The sequence below is a fragment of the Alligator mississippiensis genome, chromosome 1 (genome assembly GCF_030867095.1).
Source record: "Alligator mississippiensis isolate rAllMis1 chromosome 1, rAllMis1, whole genome shotgun sequence".
NCBI classification, from domain to species: Eukaryota; Metazoa; Chordata; order Crocodylia; family Alligatoridae; genus Alligator; species Alligator mississippiensis.
In genome coordinates this window covers 156470370-156493491 of record NC_081824.1, presented here as the reverse complement: position 1 = coordinate 156493491, position 23122 = coordinate 156470370, and positions in this window count along the sequence as shown.

Here is a 23122-nt window from a genome sequence, read left to right as displayed (position 1 = left end):
TGGGCTTAACTGTGAGACAGTCAGGTGAGTAGAAAAGTGTCTGCAGGGTAGGTCATAGAGAGTTATAATGAATGGATCTGTGTCTTCTTGCCAGGAAGTGGCCAGTAGTGTCCCACAGGGGTCGATGCTTGGTCCAGTGCTATTCAACATCTTCATCAATGTTTTGGATGTGGGGGTGAAGAGCTCACTGGCCAAGTTTGTGGATAACACCAAATTATGGGGAAGTGTGGTCACTCTTGAAGATTGGCTGCAGATACAGGTGGACCTAGACAGGCTTGCAAGTTGGGTGGACCAGAACCAGATGAAGTTCAAGGCTGAGAAATATAAAGTGCTCCACCTGAGGACAAACAATCCCTTGCATACCTACAGGCTTGGCAACGCCAACTTGACCAGCACTATGAATGAAAGGGACCTGGGGGTAACAATAGGCCACAGTATGAACATGAATATGAGCTGGCAGTGCAATGCTGTAGACAACAGGGCTAATAATACCTTGCATATACCAATTGATGCATCTCCAGCAAAACCTACAAAGTGATTCTACCACTCTACTCAGTATTGGTGAAGCTGCAGCTGGAGTATTGAGTCCAGTTCTGTGTGCCACACTTTAACAAGGATGCGGTAAACCTTGAGGGAGTCCAGAGAAGGGCCACTCGTATGATCAGACACTTGCATGGCAAGCCATACGAGGAAAGGCTGAGGGATCTGGGGCTCTTCCGCCTGAAAAAGAGAAGGCTGAGAGGGGACTTGGTAGAGACTTCCACCCCAGTGTTTAGGATACTTCTCAGGTATATATGTTTTTAAAATACCAACTCTGATTTGGAGATAAACTTTGAACCCCATTCTTCTGGGCTAGAAACACATGTTGTCTTTTTGGGATCAGCTGTACTGGGATGTGTTGTGGTATAGCTGATCTGATAGATGGGTGGAGACAGACATTACCTGGGACCACTGTCTTTCAGGATCAGGCATAGGTTGTATGTCAGCAAGCTCAGAGCAGAGAAGCAGCTTCCCTAATCCTTCAGGACAAAGACACTGGATGCCTGGCCCCAACTCGGAGCTTGCATCCACAGATGAAGAGCAAGAAAGCCCAAGGGCTTTCCAGTCTGTGCTTACAGATGCATGGTCCAGGCTGGGCCCAGGCACCGGGGCCATTGTCCTGCAAGACAAGGCCCCAAACCCATAAAAGCACCTATCCATGGCAGCTGGAGAACACCAGCAGTGCAGGACCATAAGAAAATGTATATCCACCATGAAAGGTGGCACAAACTACTAGGAATCATCCTAGTCACCATTTTGGACAATTTGTGGCATGACAAGGAACAAGGTGCCAGACTACCAAGAGTAGACCCTGAGATGGTGCAGAGGCACTTGGAGGAACTGGATGCATTTAAGTTGGAAGGCCCAGATGAGCTCCATCTGAGGGTACTGAAGGCACTGGCTGATGTCACTGCACAGCCACTGGCGGGAATATTTGAACACTCATAGTGCATGGGCCAGGTCCCGAAGGACTGGAAAAGGGCCAATGTGGTCCCCATTTTCAAGAAGGGGAAGGAGGAGGACCCAGGCAACTATAGGCCAGTCAGTCTCACCTCCATCCTTGGCAAAGTCTTTGAAAAAATTATCAAGGCTCACATTTGCAAGAGCCCAGCAGGACAAATTATGCTGAGGGGAAACCAGCACAGGTTCGTAGCAGGTAGATCATGCCTGACTAATCTAGTCTCTTTTTATGACCAGGTTACAAAACACCTGGACGCAGGAGTAGGGGTTGATGTTGTTTACTTAGACTTCAGGAAGGCCTTCGATACGGTATCCCACCCCATACTGGTGAACAAGTTAAGAGGCTGTGACTTGGATGACTACACAGTCTGGTGGGTGGTGAATTGGCTAGAGGGTCGTACCCAGAGAGTCGTAGTGGATGGGTCGGTATCAACCTGGAAGGGTGCGGGCAGTGGGTTCCCGCAGGGCTCGGTCCTTGGACTGATACTCTTCAATGTCTTCATCAGCGACTTGGACGAGGGAGTGAAGTGTACTCTGTCCAAGATCGCAGATGACACAAAACTGTGGGGAGAAGTGGACACACCGGAGGGCAGGGAACAACTACAAGCAGACCTGGACAGGTTGGACATATGGGCAGAAAACAGCAGAATGCAATTCAACAAGGAGAAATGCAAAGTGCTGCACCTAGGGAGGAAAAATGTCCAGCATACCTACTGCCTAGGAAATGACCTACCTGCTTGGTGGCATGGAAGCGGAAAGGGATCTTGGAGTCCTAGTGGACTCCAAGATGAACATGAGTCATCAGTGTGACGAAGTCATCAGAAAAGCTAATGGCACTTTATCGTGCATCAGCAGATGCATGACGAACAGAATCAAGGAGGTGATAATTCCTCTCTATCGGGCGCTGGTCAGACCGCAGTTGGAATACTGCATGCAATTTTGGGCGCCGCACTTCAAGAGGGATGTGGATAACCTGGAGACGGTCCAGAAAAGGGCCACTCATATGGTTAAGGGCTTGCAGGCCAAGCCCTATGAGGAGAGACTATAGCACCTGGACCTCTTCAGCCTCCACAAGAGAAGGTTGAGAGGCAACCTTGTGGCTGCCTATAAGTTCATCATGGGGGCACAGAAGGGAATTGGTGAGGTTTTACTCACCAAGGCACCCCTGGGGGTTACATGAAATAATGGCCGTAAGCTAGCAGAGAGCAGATTTAGACTGGACATTAGGAAGAACTTCTTCACAGTTCGAGTGGCCAAGGTCTGGAATGGGCTCTCAAGGGAGGTGGTGCTCTCCCCTACCCTGGGGGTCTTCAAGAGGAGGTTAGATAGGCATCTGGCTGGGGTCATCTAAACCCAGCACTCTTTCCTGCCTATGCAGGGGGTTGGACTCGATGATCTATTGAGGTCCCTTTCAATACTAACATCTATGACTCTAAGGATATCCATTCGCTCAGATTTTTTTTACACCATTTTTTCTTAATGGCAGCACACAGGCAACATCTGTTTGCAAGCCTACATCTTAGGTGTGTATCCTAAGAATCAAACTATGAAGCATTCTTTAAGGGTAGAATAAACATTGTCAAATGAAGCAGATCATCTGTGCTGGGTTGTGCCCTGGAACAGCTGATCTGCTTCACTGGGTAGAACACATTTTGTCCATCGATGCTGGGACAAAGTGCAACGTGTTTTCCCAGGACTTGAGGGTCCTGGTCCTGTGCAACCCTGAAACTCCCAGGCAGGAACAGGCCCCTCAAGCTCTTGGAGGGCCTGCATGTCCCTGTGATCTTTGGGGTGCATCTCAATAAGTCTGGAAAGTTGTGGTTTCCCCACTTACCAAGACAGGGCCCTGGGATCTCCAGGGCATACCTTGGTACATGGAAAAAGTGTTCCTGCATACTAAGACACATCCCCAAGATCTCCAGGGCATTTTTTGGTAAGTGGGGGAAGCCAACTTTCCCTGATTACTGGGGCACACCCCAGAAATCCCAGGGATGCATCTTGGTAAGTAAAGAAACCCTGAGTTTCCCACTCACCAAACATGCCCTGAAAATTTGAGAGGCACATCTCAGTAAGCAGGGAAAGTTGGGCAAGTGCTTCTAGTGCTTGAGGGGCCTCATCCTGCCAGGGAATTCCTGGTTCACAGGTCCAGGCCCCTCATGCCCCCAGAGCACTTTCCCAGGGTGACTGGAGATAGCAGGCAGCTCTGGGCTGCCTCCTGTGCTCTTGTGCCACAAAGCAGATATACATGTTCACCATTAAATATCAACAAAAATATATATCACCTTTCTTGTGGCCACTATCTGTGGTGCAACAAACAGTATGGATATGTTTTCTTGGCTTTTCTGCTGTCATAAAAAAAATTATGGCAGCACAGAGGCAACAAAAGATGACATCTGTTTCCACCTTCTGTTTCTCCTGTTGAAGCTTTTTCAGTAATTCACTAGTTAAAAATATATTGGAGAAAGGACTTCTCTACATTTTAGATGAATGCTCTATTCACTGAGTTACTGAGTAAAATTCTCTTCTTTATCTCTCTTTGCCACCTCAACCTTTCAGACTAGTCTCTGATCCAAGGCTTGATACAGGAGGAGTGCTCTGAGAAGACTCTTTTAGATCTACTCTTGCAGGTGACTAGGTAGGGGAACATTTAATTTTAGAAACCTGGTAGGGTGCAGGCATGAGCAGTCAATTTTGATGTTGGTCAGTCTCTCATCTCCCCATTCCCTGGTATCTTCTGTTCTTAAGCTAATTTTCTACCCAGTACTGTATTTTACCTCTTTTTGCAAATCTCTGTTTAGACATTAATTTGATTTGGAACCTTGTCAAATGTGCTCTGAAAAGCAAAGGATGCTGCATATGCTGAATGGCCCTTATCTGTTGTTATGCTAGTATTACCTTCTAAGTTTCTCACCAGCTTATTTAAACATGCACACCACTGCCTACATTCATATAACCTATCCTTCATTAAAATTTTCTTTTCTGAGTATACTAGTAACAGAACACTTAAGGCTTTTTCCAATTTTTCCCTACAACTGCAGGGGGGCAAAAGTTATGGAATCAAGAGTCTTTCCCAGGTTGTTTTGTTATAACCATTAGCACATATATATTTTTTCAGATTGTATAAGTACAGTATAACTCACTACTTTACTGTCCTCAGAAGTGTCAGCTCATCCATAGCCACACAGAGAGAACAAACATTGTTGATAGGTAAATATCAAGAAATGTAAGAAAAATGGATACATAATGCAAATTCTTTATACCATGTACAATTATGGAGTAAGTTGACATTGATGACTCACGGCATTAAAATGCAAGGGTGTGTAGCCATACATAACCCTGTGCAGCATGAGCTATGGGTGACAAGCAGCACTCTAACTTGCATCAAACATATGCTATCCAAGGCATAACCAAATTACAGGGAAAGCATAGATGTCAGGTTTGGCTATTTTCAGGGAACCTGAGTCAAAGCTGCAGAAACCCCCGCCCCAAAGACCAGAAGTGAGAGTCTCCAGGAAAGCAGAGACACATGGCCAGCAGACCTGTTCTTCCTGAATTCAAGGCTGAATAAGCATTGTCTTTATTAGTACCAATAAATCTTTGCTATTATGTATCCTAATAAAGCTTTCTAGTTGTGACTAGAATAGTCTCATTGATCAATTAATATCACTCCTAATCACAAGTCCAATCAAAAGGTAACAGGTGTGCCATCCATAAATTCTTAGCAGTTGGTATTACTTCCCATTTTCCTTCTCAATGGGCAAGCAGAGACAAAAACATTTTGGCCTATGTTTAGGATTAAATCCTATAGTCCTAACTCAAACAAAACTTTCATTGATATCTGAGTGAGATCATGAGCCCCCAGTGTTATCTGTAAAAAGGCATGGTTGGTTTTGCAATTGGAAATTTGAGAAAATAAACGGATTTTAAAAATATTCTTGACACAGCACTAGAAATGCTGGAGCAATACAGTGTAAGCCCCTGCACAATGTATATGATCATCATCCTATAAGCTTGTTTATCTCTAACTTCTCTCCATTAAATACATCTCTCTATTAAAAATAATAGCAATAGGGCTTTCACTGACTTAATTAAATATTTGGATACATTTAATTATTTTATTTAATTTAAAACATTGTTGTTCAGATAAGTCTTCTGAGTCATAAGTTGCCAAGCATGGAAAATACTGCACAACATTTGTTTATTTTATTTAAATTTATGTTAAGTATCTCTGATACATAAAAGCAAGATACAATAGACATTACAATAATCATAAACACAAAACTACACTTTTTTGCTTCTTAATCATAAGTGGGCCAATCAAAATTAACTGTCCCATTTCTGGTTTCTTCAGTCCACATCCTAAAATCCTTTACCTCCACAGATGTGGAGGTAGACAAAGGTGTAGCATATCTGAAAAATTAACAAATCTTATTTCTGATGGAACAAATTCCAAAGTACTACCACATGGAATGCCATCCCAATAGACCACAATCAACACTTTAAGCTACTTCTAGAAACCAATAGGCAAGTCAATACAGATTTCAGAGGAATAAGTTCTCTTGGTGGATAGCTATAACAAGTTAGAGGTTTAATATTTCTAGAGGTTAATACTGCAGAAGTTTCGATTCCCAAATGGTTTAAGGATTTAATTTAAAGAGGATTAAAAAAAATCAGTAATTTAATCTTGAGGTATCAAAGATGCACAGTGTACTAGGTTATGGGTTATGATCAAACAATTCATGTTGATATACATATGATTAGTGCTACGGAGATTTCAGGCCATAAGTTATTAAAATTATTAAATTATTCAATTTAAAATTATTAAATTATTCATAATGGTTTTACTAACAAAAACAAGTTTTCATGATGATTAAAATGTGAGCAAAAGCCATATTTTTCACAATTTTCTGATTTTTTTATAAAGAAACTATTTGGAATGAAACATTTCACATAGAATCAGTTTTAAATGAAATATTGTTGTGTGTTCACTTAGGTTGTTTTTCTTACTGTTGTTTGTTTTTGTATTTTCTCCCCATTTTCTTTTAAAGCCAAAAAGGCAGTAGAAAAAACCCTCAGAACATCTAAAAATTGAATTAAAAAATGGTTGGTTTAAATCCAAATCAAGTTGAATCTAATTTAAAAAATGAATTTCTTGAAACTGAAATTTCGTTTAATTTTTTTCAAAAATTTAAAAAAAAATCTACAAAAATAGAGCAAAATAGAAGACACTTACTTTGCCAAAAAAAATTGATTTAAAAAAAAATTAAGTCTACTTATCAACTTTGGAGTTAAAGAAGACATGTATAGGTACAAATATTTTAAAAAGCCTGAAGTGGAACTGATCTGTAAGTGGTATAGTCTAGATAGTATTAAACAAAACACACATTTGCCCTTTGGTGGAGGGGAGGGGTCAAATCTTAGATTGGGTTCTGCCATTTTTTAATAAGTTGGTGTGTGCCAAGCTTCTGTTTGCTTATGGGTATAGAACAGTTTTGTGTGCCGAACTTTGGTTCTGTTACAGGTATAGACTGGCTTCTGATCACTTATACCCGTGTAAGTGTAATATCTATACCTGGCCCCTAGGTGTATGTCACGGCGGGGTCCTCGCGGAAGGCCGTGATCTCCTTGAGGCCCTCTCACCGTGCTACTCCGGCCCGAGGGCACCCTCCATTCTCGCCCGCCACGTCTTGATGGAATATATAATAGGGAGGGTGCCTTGTGTTTCCTCAGGCCTGTCAGCTCCTGGACCCCTCGTGGGTCTCCCCGCACAATGGGCGCTACCCAAGCGCCCTAGCCTTATGGGCTATGCGTGGCTCCTACCTCCCCTGATACTATGCCCCAAGCCTCACAGATGTAATGGACGTTGTCCGGTCTGTCTATGTCCAGTCTCTGGCTGGGACTCTCATTTAGCCCACTGTGGGCCTCCCCTGCCAGTGTGGTTCCGCTCAGGGACTCTCTAGCGGGCCTCCGGTCCTATGGGCCAACCGCACGGATACCCTCCCTGACTCTGGCTCCCTGCGCTGCTACTCCCTGTCTTCTCAGGGGCAACCGCAGCGCCCTGCCTTGGTCTGAGGGGTATTGCTGCACTAGCCTGCGGCCGGGCTCGCTATGCCCGTGTGCCCACACTAGGCTACTCAATAATACACAAGGGCATTCCCCCTCTCTGGGGGCTCGCCGCGCCCACACTGGGCTACTCAATAATACACAAGGGCGTTCCCCCTCTCTGGGGCTCGCCATGCCCACACTGGGCTACTCAGTAAGACTGCCCCTTTCCTGGGGCCGGGGGCTATGCTCCCCCACACGCAATCCGGGGTCTAGGTCCCCGTCCGCAACCTACGGGCTGCGCCCGCGGCCCACTGGCCACGCTTCTCGCCGCCAGCTGCTCGCGCAGTGGTATGCGAGCTGCGCCTTCCCTGGCGCTATACAGGGGGCTATGTTCCCCCACACGCAATCCGGGTTCTCGGTCCCCATCCGCAACCTACGGGTTGCGCCCGCGACCCACTGGCCGCGCTCCTCGCTGCCAGTCGCTCATGCACTGGCGTGCGAGCTGCGCCTTCCCTGGCGCTATGACAATAATGCGCCCTCTTGGCACTAGGGCACCCCACACCCTCTGGGGTCCCTATAGTTGAGGCCTCCTCCATCCCCTACAGCCTCACCCAAGCCTCCGGGTGTAATAACACAACGCAAAACCACAAGCCCCTAGGCTGTAACACGAATGCAAGCTGCATGGCTAAACTCTAGTGCCCATCCTCTCCGGGCTATCATGAGCTGTACTTGCCACATCCTCACTCTTGCCTCCCAGGCTGCTGGCAGAGAACTGCCAGCTTGGCCTCAGCCCTGAGCTTTATAAGGGCCAGGCCCTGCCCCCTACAGGCAGCTGGCTCCGCTTGGTTGCTCCAGCAACCCGCAGCTGCACTCATTACCTGAGCCAGCCTCAGCTGGGCTTGTCATGTCAGGCCAGGGCACGCTCACTTGCTCCCTGGCAGTTTCTCCACTCTAGGAGCAGGGGCACCGAGGTGCCCTGCAACAGTGTAGATGTCCAATGAACTGCAACATGTTCAGAATGAAAATGGTGGTCTCAGCAAATACCATGACAATAAACTAAAGTAGCAAGATGCAATCTAGAAAAATTGATTCTTTAAGCACCTATTTTTGTTGCCTATTTGCAACAAAATAAAGCTCCCTTTCGGCTTTGGCCTTGAAAAATATCTGGTTATCTGTTGCCTCTCTACTTTAGTTTATGAAATTCCTATTAGGATTTTTCATGGAAGAACCTTCAAATGATTGCTCTGTGGTTCAAATTGAAGGATTCCAAAATCTTGAACTTTTTGTACTAGGCTGTTTATTTCCTGGGTCCTCCACTATGCACTTACAGATCCTGCTGATCTTGTACATGTCCTCAGTAACATCATGGCAAATATTTTCTCCTTCTGAAAAATAGGTTCAGTGAACCAGAGACAATTATCACTTTGAGTTCTACAACTGAACAATAATACATCTTATAAATACATGGACAGCTCCTATTCCGCACACCTCAAGTGGTTCATTTTCAGTGAATTCTTACTTCAATCTACTGATCTTCTGAAGTGTTTTTATTTTTTTTTAAATCCTCCTGTGGTCAGAGGTCTTTGATATACAAATATATACTTGTTCCCTACTGGGAGTTAATTTGAACATTTCTTCAAGTGACTGAGAAGCAAAAATTTTGAAGAAGAGAATCACTAGGTTTTTGCTACTTCTACAAAGTCATTTAATTGCATTGCATATTGAGAGCAATCCTAAATCTGAACATAAATTCCACCCAGGGTGGTAATGTATTCCTTAATCTCGCTGTAAATATTAGTAGTGTGTAAGGTTAATATAAAAAGCTACAATTTTCACTCCTGTATTTAACAGGTTTTTTGAAAAGGACCTGGGGGTTACAATGGACAATAGCTGAATATGAGCCGACAGTATACCCTTGTTGCCAAGAAGGCTAACAGCATACTGGGCTGCATTAGCAGGAGCATTGCCAGCAGATTAGGGGAAGTAGTTATTCCCTCTATTCAGCCCTGGTGAGGCCACATCTGGAGTACTGTGTCCAGTTCTGGGCCCCCCACTAGAGAAAGGATGTGAACAAGTTGGAAGGAGTCCAGCGAGTACAACAAAAATGGTTAGCGGGCTGGGGCACATGACTTCTGAGGAGAGCCCAAGGGAACTGGGTTTATTTAGTCTGCAGAAGAGAAGGCTGAGGAGAAATCTGATAGCAGTCTTTAACTACCTGAAGGCTGGTTACAAAGAGGATGGAGCTAGACTGTGCTCAGTGGTGGAAGATGACATGACAAGGAGCATGGTCTCAAGTTTCAGCAAGGGAAGTTTAGGGTAGCTATTAGGCAGAACTTTCTCACTAGCAGGGTAGTAAACACTAGAAGAGTCAACCCAGACAGGTTGTGGAATCTCCACCCTTGGAGGGTTTTTTTAAGACCCAGGTAGATAAAGCCTTGGCTGGGATGATCTAGTTGGGAACAGTCATGCTTTGAACAGGGGGTTGAACTAATTGACTTCCTGAGGTCCCTTCCCACTCTAATTTTCTATAATTCTATGAAATTAGCAAAAACAAATAAGGGGGGGGGGGGGAGGGAATGAGATATTAATTCCAAACCACATCTATCTTCTGAAGTGTAAAATAAGGAGTTAGAAGCAGCAAAATAAGGTTGAAGGCACAGATATTAAGGAGGTAAAATAAAAATGTATAGGTGTAAGGGAATGGAAACAGGTTATTCTGATGTGATTAACAACCACAGGCTGGGTGGGGGAAGCATGACATCATAACTTAATTAAATTATAATTTGCATTTTTGTGGCACATTTCTTCCAAAGATAGATTGTTTTTACATATCCCCATGAGGATGGTACCAGTATTATATCCATGAATAAATAAGAATACAGGCTATCTGAGTTCCTCATGACTCTACAGGAAGTTGGATACACAAGTGTTAGCATCCAAAGGTCGATTCCTTATTGCCCTTTGCCTCAAACAGTCATTTATATCCAAGGAAAGCGAGGACACACAGATATTAAAATGCATTTTTGGTAGCATTCACACTATGCTAAGTGACTATAAATGGTACAGGACAATGGGGGATTGGGCCCAAGGCTTTTTGGCTATCACCCCTATATTTTAACCACTAAACTGTCCTTGTCCTGTAGTAATAAATAAACTTCTTTCTTTTGTACTCTTTTATTAAAGCTTTGCTGAGAAGTAAGTTATAGATGCACTCTTCATCTTCTTGTTCAGATGGAGGGCTTCACTTACGAAATGGGGGTTGATGGCATTTTGCAGTTCTATACCTGCATTTTGAAGATTATATAGCAGTGAGTGACACAAACATTTGAAAACTTCAAAAAAACAGAACTGCAATAGTGCTATATCCTGCTTCCTCAGTATGGTAGTCCTGTTCCCACAGCACCTTGAAGCCATAACTATGGTGGATACTACAAATGTGTAGGCTGCAAAAAAGCATTAATTCCTACACTAGGGGGGTGTCTACACATGCCCCTGATTGCATAGCACCCTCTAATGCTGCACAGTCCTGGCGGCTCCTGGGCCATTAGCTCATTGCTACTGTGCAATAGTGGCAGCATCTTGGTTAGTGCCTACCAATTCTACATCGCTGTAGCGATGAGTGTTGAGTGTCTTTTGTAGACCCTAGAAATGTTTCTAGGAGACAGAGCAATACAGGCATTCAGCCTGCAACTGCCCCCTCTCCCCTGCTTCTTGTATTGTCCCAACACTGTGTGATCCTGATCTGGGGAAGGTGTGGAGAACAGCAGCTGCTCCAGTCCTTCCATTCTGGGTGTGGGGATCAGAGCAGTGGAGGAAAGCCACCCCTCACACCTCTGACAAGAGACCCCAGTCTGAGCAGCAGCAGGGAGCAAGAAGCAGCTGCTCCTTCCAGTGGCTGGGAGCTGAGTACAGGAACAGCCCAGCAACTTCTTCCTTTCCTCCCACATGTTCCTCATACCAGGGGCTCCAGTCTAGGGAGTAGGCAGGAAGAATTGGGCAAGGGAGGGGTGAGAGCAGCTGCCCCCTCTTCCTTCTCCAGATGGGGATGACCTCAGCTTGGAAAGACATGTGAGCTTCTCCTCACTGTTCAACTCCTCTTGAGACTGGGAGGAGACAAGCAGCAACTGCTTTCTGTACCCCCCGCTGCCCCCCCCCCCCGACCATAACCCCTGTCCTGGCAAGGCATAGGAAGCATTCTCCTGCCACATAACTTCTGCTCCTGGGGAGGAGTCAAGCAGTGGAGAAGTGTACAAGCATTCACTCTCCTGGGAGAAACTCTCCCAGAAGCCATCTCTACCATGTTGGAGATGGGTTATTTTCCTCCCAGAACTGTGATTTTTGTTCCTGGAGAAATGGTATGAACATGAATCATACCAGGAGAACTGCTTGTTACCTGTCAGCTCTGTGTTCTTGGGGAACCCTGGCGCAGTACCTAGCTTGTCTGACTTATGAAGGACTCCCCCCACCTCTGCCTCAACCAGAACTGATCAGAGGAAGGACTTACAAGAGGCAATGAAGATGCAGTGGGAGACACTCCTAAACCCCTCTGGACAAGGGTAATAGGAGTAAGGCAACACCCCTAGTCTGATTTACATAAAAGATTGGACAGGGTGGCAACTCCCCTAGTCTCATTTACATTTAAGATGGGACAAAGAGGCACCTCCATTAGCATTCAGAGTGGAGAACAGAGATTCTAAGGCAAGGATTGCACTGAAATCTGGGACTAGAGAAGCAGGGGAGCATAGCATGATGGGGGATCTCTGCTCCAAATGCTAATCAACCCACATCTGTGCCTACCCAGCTTAGCATTTATCAGACCAATTCTAGTGATGACTCCTTTATTGATGCCCAAAACACTGAATCTGCCTGTTTGCATTGTGAGCTCCCTCAGAGTAACAGCTGCCCATAGGCAGGAACGATCAGCTCCTATTGTCCAGCATAACAAAACAGCTCTGCTATACACCCTTGAGCCATAATTTACCATAAACAAGCCTAGTATTCTTTCCTGAACCTTTGTTGTTTCCCTACAAAAAAACCCTACCCAACATCAAGTTTCTATTCTGGTTCTTGGATCCAAATGCTGCACCAGTTCCACTGAGACTTTGCCTTTTCTTTTCCTGCCTGGAATATCTTCACTGATTGTGCTGTGGGCTCTGCCTGTCTCAAGCACCCTGGATCCTAAACTGAACAGCTTGTCTGCAAGCTTCAACAAACACCTAGAACCCCTACCACTTCAAGCTTCACAGAGTGGTGAGACCCCATCTCTCTCTGCCTCTCTCTCTCTCTCTCTCTTTCTGTTTAAGCACACTTTCTAAACCTCAGACTTGATTTAATATGTATCTCTCTCTCTCTCCTTCTCTCTTACTCCAGGCATTACTTTATAAACCTGACTTTTGTTGATCAGACTTGAGCTAGATTTCCCAAAATACCCAATTGAAGTTATGTAATACTGTAACACTTTTGTTTGTTTTTTCCATGTATGGCTATTACTACTAGTATCTTCAAAAGTTTCATACACCTGGTAATCAAATAACTTTTATGGTCAAGCTTGTGGCCATACTTTCTCTCCAAACCTCATTTACTTTTTCTTGTCCTTGAACCTCCCCTCCCCCCACCCCCATTTGCTCTGCAGCAACACTTATTTTCTTTCATCTAAGCCAAAAATCCCTGTAAAGCCCCAAAATTCTGTGGTCTGCTCATCAAGGGAGTTACTATCAGGACTATTGAGACAAAAGATTGGGAAGTGCTGAGCTGTGGCACATAAGGGTATCAGCCTAGAAATGCTGAGTAACCCTGCCCACTCAGACATGCTCTGTTAACCTGTGTGCATGTGTCTGACTGCATTTTATTGTTGCCCTTCTGAACTAAGTTCTCTGCTGAGTCCGTGGCATATGAAGGTGTCAGTGGGCTGTTCGAAACAGCACCGTTTTGTTTCGACTTCTGTTTCACCATTTCCAAGGGATAGTGTTTCATTTCACTGTTTTGAAGCACTGTTCTGTTTCATTTTGTCAAAACCGTTTCAGCGCTGCTTTGATGCGTTTTGTTTCGCTCATAGGCTATAATGGGGAAGTACAAAAATGCTTATAACTTTGTTATTTCTTTCCTGATTTGAATGAAAAAATGGTAGCCCCTTCTGAGATCACAAAATCTGTCAAGTTTCAAGGAGATAGATGCAGGAGTTTCTGGGAAACTGCACTTCAAACTGTTCAGAGCAAACCTCATGTAAGTGTGAAGGTGCAGGGGGTGAAAACAGCAAGCATGCTTGCCCCTGCTGAGGCCTCAAAGCCTGTCAAGTTTCATGGAGATAGGTGCAGGGGTTTCAGGGAGATAGGTGCGTAGGTGATGCTGCTGCTGAGCTGCTGGAAGACGTGGCTCAGTAAGCTGATCCCAAGGTACAGAAAATGCTCAGTTCAAACAATGCTATTTATACTGTTTTTCCGTCCCTCCCCCAGAGTACTGGGATTGGAGGGGACCTCAGGGAAGGATCACAGTCACTGGCCAGCTGCACATGTCAAAATCAGAACAGTCCTTTCCCCCTCCCTCTCCTTAGTTTCTGTTTAGCTGCAAGCAAGCCTGGCTTCAAAACTTAAAACATTTTGAAACTTTTGAAATGTTTCGAGTGCCCTCATTTCAAAGCTGTTTTGAAGCCTTTCGTTTCATTTTGATTTTGCTGTTTTGAACTTGAAATGCATTGAAACAACTTCAAAACGAAACACCCATAGAAATTTTGCACAGCCCTAGATGTCAGCTTGTATATGCTGATTGACCCGGCTGGCTCAGATGTGCTCTGTTAATCTGGATATGTGTATGTGCCTCCTGGGTCTGGGGGGGCACCTGGTGTCCCCTCAAGGCTGATTGCCAAGCCAGGGGAGGTACGGGGGGGGGGCGCATGCTCCCCAGCGGACCTGGAAGTCGCCCGGAAGTAGTTTCAGTTCACTTCCTGGTTCACCGCCAAGCACATGGAGCCCTGCCCCCCCCCACTCCTGTGGGATGCTCCAACCGCCCCAGCATTGCAGTGTTCATGAGCTGCATCTGGTACCTTGAGGTATATAGAAGAAACATTTAAAGCTGTGTCTATGTCTGAATGAGCATCAAATCTTCAGATTTAGATTTGGCCAAATCAAATTAGGGACAGTGATCTGAATCAACTAATGGAATCACTGTGTCTAATTTGGGTCAAATCTGAATCCAAATTGAATAGGGCCTGCTTCGCACACCCCTACATTGCTTTCTTTTGGTGGAGCTTAAGGCCTTTCCTAGATGACAAACAGAAATTAGGCGAACTTTTGAAAACTGTGTCAGCTTCTTTAAGGAGACTATAATAGTAAATTATATCATAGGTTAAACTGCCATTTAAATACAGTTTGAAGATCTATATTTAAGTGCAGATTGCACCCAATTCAATTATGAATATCTAAATATAAATGTTTTGAAATACAGTTAGTTCTTTGTAGTTCAACCTTAACCATTACACAGCATCATAAACATACAATACATATTTGTAACTATTTCCAAAGACCAATCTTAAGTGTGTACTGTAGATTTTAAAGTTGATGGGTATTACCTGAGGTGCAGAAGCAAGTTCATGTTCACTAAATCATATTTGAAGAATTTATAAATTATAACTACATTTTCCTTTGTTCATGAATATCTTTTAATCTACAAACTAAGAGAATTTTCTGTTTCAGATATCTTCAATCATAATGACTCCAAATAATCTACCAATTTTATAGGCAAAGTGTATGTCAAAGTAGAATATAACATTCTTCTGTAGCTCTGGTATAATTGGGAGCTCTGCTTCCCTGATGCTACTGTGTTTTAGATGTATAACTAAGTAAGGAGGCTCAAAAGATTCAACTTCAACATGCTTAGATAATTGCTTGACCATATAGCTTCCATTAGGGTCTATGGAAATTATTATTTTATTTTTAACCAGGTATGGGAGGACAACTGTTTTTCTGTTCTATGGAACTTAAAGAGATTTAATAAATTTTCCCATTCCACAACAGGGTATTATCAAGCACTTTAGAAGTTAATTTCACAAGAGAGCATTTTCCCTCCCAGATGAGTGACAACAGCCCAGTGGCAATATAAGACTTCTGTATTAAAAAGGAAGTTGGCTCATTCTGGGACAACTTACATGCATAGACAGTTCTCCCATAATTCTCTTTGAATGAGAAAAAAAAAATACTATTTGGCCAGAGAGCAGTTAGAACTTTCTTTGCCACTGTACTATATATTAGCCACACACATCCACACCCCATATCCCCACACACACACACACACACACACACACACACACACACACACACACATACATACATACAACATTTACTCAAATAGAAGAAGAACTTGAATATAGGATGACCCCCAATATTTCTATATAAGGAAAAATAATACAATTTTCAGGTACAGAATTTAAATATGGGAGGGTTTACAGCAGGGAAGGCAGTTGCTGGCGGGGAGGGAAGAGGTCAGGTGGTCCCCTTTCCCTCTGCCACACCCACTTTATCCCTATGGCTTTCCCATCCCCTCACCACCTGCATCCCCCATCCCCAGGTCCCCATAGCCTCTGCCTTCCACTTCCAATCTCTTGCTGTCCTCCCTCTTCTCCCCAGTATCTGACCCTTCCTCCCCTCCCCACAGTGAGATGCTCCTTGGGCTGCTCCATCCTGGAGCATACCGCATGGAAGTTCAGTCCATATCTGGTCGTACAGCAGTGTCAGTGCTGCTGATTGGCTGGGCAAGAAGTACAGTAGTTTCAGCACTGCTGATTGGCCAGAGGAAGTCATTTCCATGTACTCTGTGCCTGGCAGAGGCCTCAGCCCAAGTTAGAGCCAAGCTGTTCCTGAAAGGAAGGTGGAAGAAAGGGGGTGGCCATGAGAAAGAAGTTGCCATGAGGAAGTGGAGACAGGGTGGGGCAACAGGCTGCTGTGGGTCTGACTCTGGCCCCGATCTGGGTTTAGGGCCAGAGTCAGAGCCCAGTAGCTGCTTGCCCCCCCCCGCCCCCTCCACTTGGTATGCAATTATGATGGGATTTTTCCCTTGTTGATTTGGGAGGAAGGTCACTGCATTTTATATTTGAGTAAAAATGGTGGATGTGTATAAGCATGTATATATGTAGGTGTGTATAAGCCTTGGGTCACCTATGGTTAGGTTTTGTTTTGGACAGAAAAACTATACCTTCTCTATCATAGAATACCATTAAGTGTGATTGAGAATACTTATTCCTCAGCCAATGATGAATTGGTTCATAAGGCTGAAGGGGAAAACATGTCACTTTGGCTGCTTTAAAGAACTCCTTTCCCTTAATTTTTTTATTGGTCTGTTTACTCGTTACAGAATAGCCAAAAGACAAACAGATCTAAATAAGGGAGAAATGGAAAATATTTTTCTTTCTCATGGGGTATGAGAATTGCTGTGGGCTCATGGAGGCGTATTCTCAGCACAGATATATTTAGATATAAATTACCCTCTCCAGATTGTTAAGTGAATTTACTCTCTCTGGAAGTCCTCTTCATTTAATTTGTTCTTCTTGATTATATTCATTAATCTGCAGAAAAACTGTCACATGTATTTTTCAAATCCAATGTCTTTGTACTTGAATAACTATGCTGATTCCTTAATTTAAAAAAGTCAGATTTTTCCATGTTAAGGTCTTTAAGGGCAAGCCTATTCAGAAAGTGACTTAGTAAAAATTGCATCACAGGGTTCCATATTTTTCTTTGTGAATTTTAGATTAAATCATAATGCAAGTTCAAATAAATCTTGCCATTTGCCAGAGGTAGGTTTACTGTTATATTTCTCCATTTTAAAGATATAGACTATGTCAAATACTATGGTCATGGGAGGACTGAGTAGAAGGAAAAAAAATTAAAGTACTCAAACTTTTCAGGATCTAGGGTAAGAGAAATTAAATTGAGGAAAAGGGGGTGGCATGGAAAGCACAATCAGCAAGAAAGTAGTCCAGACCATGTTCACCCTTGAACATGTATTAGACTATGTAAATTGAACTGCACAAGGATCTGGTTCATAAAAGCTGGAGGAAGGAACCCAGACTCTATAAAGTATAATTGATGCAATGTGGTTTCATGGAAAATCAGTCCTGTCAAACAAATATATGTTTTTGATCATATTTCAGGTTTAGTTGGGAAAGGTAACTGATAACATAATATACTTAGGCATCTCTAAGTTTTTTGACTCAAGCCTGCATGACATCCTGATTTTAAAATAAAATAATCCACATTGAATGGATTAAAAATTAGTTACCTAGTTTTAAATCATTCTCTGATAGGAATATGTTTCCAGTGAGCTCCTGCAATAATCTGTTCTTAGACCAGTGCTATTGAGTATTATTTACAATGATTTGGAAGAAAATATAAACAAATGACAGGCAAAATTAGTGGATGACACAAAACTTGATGGAATAGTAAAGACAGGGACAGGTCAGTTATAACAGATGAAATCAGGTTATTTGGCAGGTGCTCCGATTTGAATAGAATGCCGTTTAACATTCAAATACAAGGCCATTAGTGTAGGAACAAGGATGAGAGAGAGTACCCTGGTAAACAGTAACACTGCAAAGGACTTATATGCAGGGACACATCAAGAGGGGAGGCAGTGGTGTAACAAGAAGCCCTTCTTGCCAGCACCCCCCATTTTGTGCATTTCTTTTCCTTCTGAGTATTGGCTGAGACCTAGCACAGTCGTTGCATGGGTATGGCAAGGCTCCCAGCAAGTCAGGAATCTGAAGTGGCTTTTTATAGGAGAAACCTAGAAACTATATCTACATATCAATTAAGATGAGTGTCACTAAAGAAAAAAAAAGAACCAAAATATTCACTTCCAAGATTGTAAATATAGCCTGGTGCTAACCTAACTCACTTACTGTCTCCAGAAGCCTTTGATCTTCACTACTTCACATTGTATTTTTATATATTTCTCACAGTGCCTTTTTATATTTCATCTGTCTCATCTTTACCATGGCATTTTGTAATTTATATTTTATATTTTTAAAACCTTAAGGAATGTACTTCCTGTAGAATGAAATTACACCCTGGACCATTATTAAAAACGGCATTAAAATTATAATTGTAAAGTGATAAAATCTTCTATATTAGGCTGGTCCCTTGAGTGAATGCGAGTACGTATGATGATCAATAGGTAATTAAATGACAATCGCCTCACCAGAGGAATTTACCATTACAAAACTCTACAAGCCATTTCAGGCTAATGAAGCCAAGGAACTGATTCCTGGGACTGAGCACCCACACTATTGACTATTCTTACAGCCCTTAACAATGGTATTGTTAATTATGCAAAATCACAAACTGACTTCCAAAACTTCAGGTACTGGCAGGTGAGACCCCTGTGACTAACAGCTCTCAGGCACTACTCAATACCCATGTGGGACAGTGACCTCCGGACTGGGCAGTCAAAACGATGCTGGGGGATCACACAAGTCTTCCAGAAAGGGATAAAAGGCAGTGAAGCGTAACCCTCAGTGGCACCCTGTGTGTGCGTGTGTGCATGAGCTAAGGTGACCATTAGCCCTCATAACTCAGTTAGTATTTATGATTTTACTGGTAACCTCACATCCTGTCCAATAAACTAGAATTTATGATGATCCCAAGAGTTGGTCCTTTATAGCCAACAGTGGCATGGTTGCATGCCCCTTTTGAACCACACTATCCAAAAGCTGGGTTCCAAAAGCAGGTAAGAATTCCCCCCAACCTTGTCATGAACTTTCTTTCACTCCATGCTTAATAGCACCTCCCTCCCCTGCCCCTCATCCTCCACCTGCTGATGCCTCTAACTCAGGTGGGAATCTCCAGAGCCACTCGTGCCAGCCTGTGCAGGGAATTGGGTTCAGATTGGGTGGGCACCTGCAGTCCTCCCAGGTGTCCTCTGCCATCCTGGGAACAGGTGTAGAGAGAAGGAACCCACCTTCCTCTGCTGCTATCCCTGGCTAAGTCCACCTCACCATGAAGCTGCTCCTTGCAGCTCCAGCTGAAGTAGGGCACGAATTGAAGGGACAGTGACAGCAGCAAGTGGATTTCCTTCCTATGCCAATGCTCTTTCTGGGACTTACACTCAGTGGTTCTTGGATAGAGGATCTTGCCCCTCAGATTAATCACCACGTTGGGATCAGGAAGGAATTTTACCCCCTACTCACAATGGTAGTGACTGTGGGGAATTTTGTGTGCCTTTGTTGTAGAGTGGGGGGGGGGGGGGGCGTGGTCTTCCTTGGATCTCAAGCATTTTTTAACAAGCTTGCGATATCAAGCTTGGCTGCTGCGCTTCCTCCTGATTTACCTGTGACAGGCTAGAGTGTTATGTCTTGTGGTTGTTTTAAGGCTCCACTGTATAATTTTGCTAATAAGTTAGACTCTGGATTTGTAGAGTAGGGTTTGGATAGGGGTAATTTTGCCTTAGCCTTGGGGATTGGACCTCTGGAGGTTACTTCCAACCCTATATCTCTATGATTCTATCTAAGATCATGAAACTATTGCTGAAATACCATGCCTAATTGTTGTTCTTGTTGTTGTTGCTGTTTAGACTTAGGGCATTGTTACGCTGTGAGCTGCTTAAACATTGATCAATCTTAGTGCTAGCTCTAGCTTGGAGCAGTCATATGTTCAGGCCAGCAGGGGGTTGGAGGACTGAAAGGTAAGAATCCTCCCCCTCTCATTCCAGGCTTCCCCTCTGCCCCTTGGGCTTTCCCCCTGCTCTCCTCCACTTATAGCAGCCTATGCTGTCTGTCTCAGAGGAACCCACAGGGAAGGATTAACCTACCTGCCCAGCCCCCTCCACTATGCTGCTGGGCTGCTGGTCTTCTGTGGGCTGAGCCTGGCCCAGATAGCAGCAGTGGCAGCAACAGCTGGGCAGTGTAACCCTTCCCTGTCTGCTTCCCTGGGGCACAATGCAGGCAGTCACAAAGAAGTGGCAGGAGGGGTGAGTAAGCGGGGATCAAGGGTGCTGGGGAGTGCAGGGGGGCCAATGGGCTTGATCTGGCCAGTGGGGGTGGGGGGAAGATGGGGTGTTTACACTAAGTTGTAGCCTAAAATGTATCACCAAGTGGCTAACATGGATCAGAAAAAAACCTGCGCTGAAGTGGAGTCACTTTAAGGCACTTAAAAAGTGCTTAAAACTAGTTTCAGATGGTAACATGCAGACACAAGTGTTAACAGCTTCAGGAGGCACCCCAAATTACTGTGCAACGAGGCCCTTAAATTTATGTCTTACCCTATCTTATCCACACTTAGGAAAACGGGATGTGGCAAACCTGTGATTTGTGGTGTAATTTATATTTTTCATTATTTTTACTTTCTTTTAACTTCATTTTGCTAACAAAGGTGCTTTGATTTTACTGCAATGGAGGTACGTTGTATGCACATTCAGGGGTGAACAAGAATTTAAATGACTGACTCAGGTTAGGTAGCTTACTTTGAGCCACCTAAACCTGAGTTGGGTTCTGCTGGAGGCAAGTGTTTGTATGGGCAGCCAGAAGTAAGTTGGAAGGGAGAGGCTGGTGGGTTCAGGGGTGAGGAGGACTACATAGTCTAGTGGGGTACTGAGCGTTGGAGTGAAACAGCACAGCCTTGGGGCTGGCTGGGCTATCTCCACCCTGGGGCTGTGCTGTATATGCATGCAGGCTTTCAAGAAAGTACTATCACACTGATTTAAGGCAGAAGCCAAATTAAATAAGAAACTTAATGAGCTAAAGAAATTTAATTGATTGAAAGGAAGAGCATCACTTGGCTTGATCATTATATGTAAGTATCTTCATAGGAATGAGATTTCCAATAGTAGATTCCTTAACTTATCAAAAAAATATCTTGAGTCATAGTCATCAGAATAGAAGCTAGAAACATTCAGACTAGAAATAGTCTAACTTTTTAACAGGCCATAAAACCCCTATTAAATCAGAATTTGTTTCCTTTCTAAATGACGTGTAGCTCAGCTTAAAGTTACAAGCTCTGTGCAGAAAATGTTGGGTGATGTTATCAGTCCCATGTTATACAGAGATCAGACTAAGCAATAACAGCAGACCTTCTGACCTTAAATAACAGACATTACAAAAGAAAGCCTTTCTGCTCAGTCATTTGGACATTAATAATGTTTGGGTATATGTGTATGTCAGTCTGGGTTCTGGGTTTTGTTTTGTGGGTTTTTTTGCTTTGTTTTATTTTGTTTCTTAAACTGCAGTACAGGAAATAGTAAATGAGGAAATATTTGTGGAATTGCCTCTTATTATAATGTTACACCTTTTAAAAGGCAAAAACATTCAGCTAGACAAAAGTGTTCTGAAAGCTGTTTGCTGATGCCCCTAGGTATAGAGCAAGATGGAGTTCCATATGGCCTCTCTTTATTGTATTTATTTTTACAAGGCTTAATATATTGAATGTGGTGTGGCTACTTATTTGTGGAGCATGTTTTCTGTGCTTCACATTTAAGACTTTGGTAGTGCATCAGTCTTTATGTGACACTGAAAGAAAGGAGAGCTGCTCTGAGCCAAAAGAATAAATACTTGAGGTTTTCTGTATAAGAAAGGATACTACTACAGATCTGCAGAGAGGAGAGAGAGTATTCTATTAAATGCTGCTACCAGCAGGTAGCAGCCAACTCTTCTCAGTAAATCAGCATGAACTGTAACGAAAATTGAGATTTAAAAAAAAATGAACTGTTAATATATTAAAAAGTAGTCATCTTCCAAAGTAGTTAGTTTCTGCTAAATTTCAGTTGAAAGGAAAAGGGTAGCTTTAAAAAATGTTGTTAAATATTTTTAATTATTTTAACTTAATTATTTTGATAAAAAGGTAATTTGATCTGACTGCACATTCAGTCTTATTTTTGAGTAGACTCCTAATCATGGAATTTAGGTGGTGTGAAGGACCTTTGGCTATCTTGGGTGCAACTTCATGAGCATATTAATATGCAGCAAAAAACTCTGGTGCAATATGCACCAGAGTTTATGGCTCTCAGGCACAGTGTTTATATGTGTGCCGAGGACTGCAGCAAGTTGAGCTGGGTTGGAGCAGCCCTGGCTGGCAGGGGATCTGGGGGAGGCAGCCTGCCAGCCTGGGGCTGCTTCGTCCTGGCTCAACATGCTGCAGAGGGGCTGTCTGCTGCATGTCGATGCTCCAATGTGGGATAAGATGGAAGGCAGCCCCTGCACTGAAGCACCCGCATGCCCCAGTCACTTGGGTCAGCATCTACACATTCATTGCTGCATACAAAAAAGTTCTGCAGCATGATAGTACTTGTACTTACAAGTAGTAACCTGCTGTAGAGTTACTTATTTTCTTGCGGCCTAACAGGGCCACATGTGTAGATGCTGAGCTATTTACTGTGGTGCTAATTAGACAACTCCATAGTAAACATCTTGAGTAGACATGCCCCCTGTGTACTTGGGAAACTTCACCCAAAGTAAATTAGACACTAAGTCACAAATTATACTTTGCTGCTAAAATAGTCCTACGTATTCTCCTTGTATTCCAAAATAACTTTACCAGGGATGAGGAATATTCAACAAGTCAGAGACCTGCACTGAGTCTCATTTGAATTTTATCCTGTT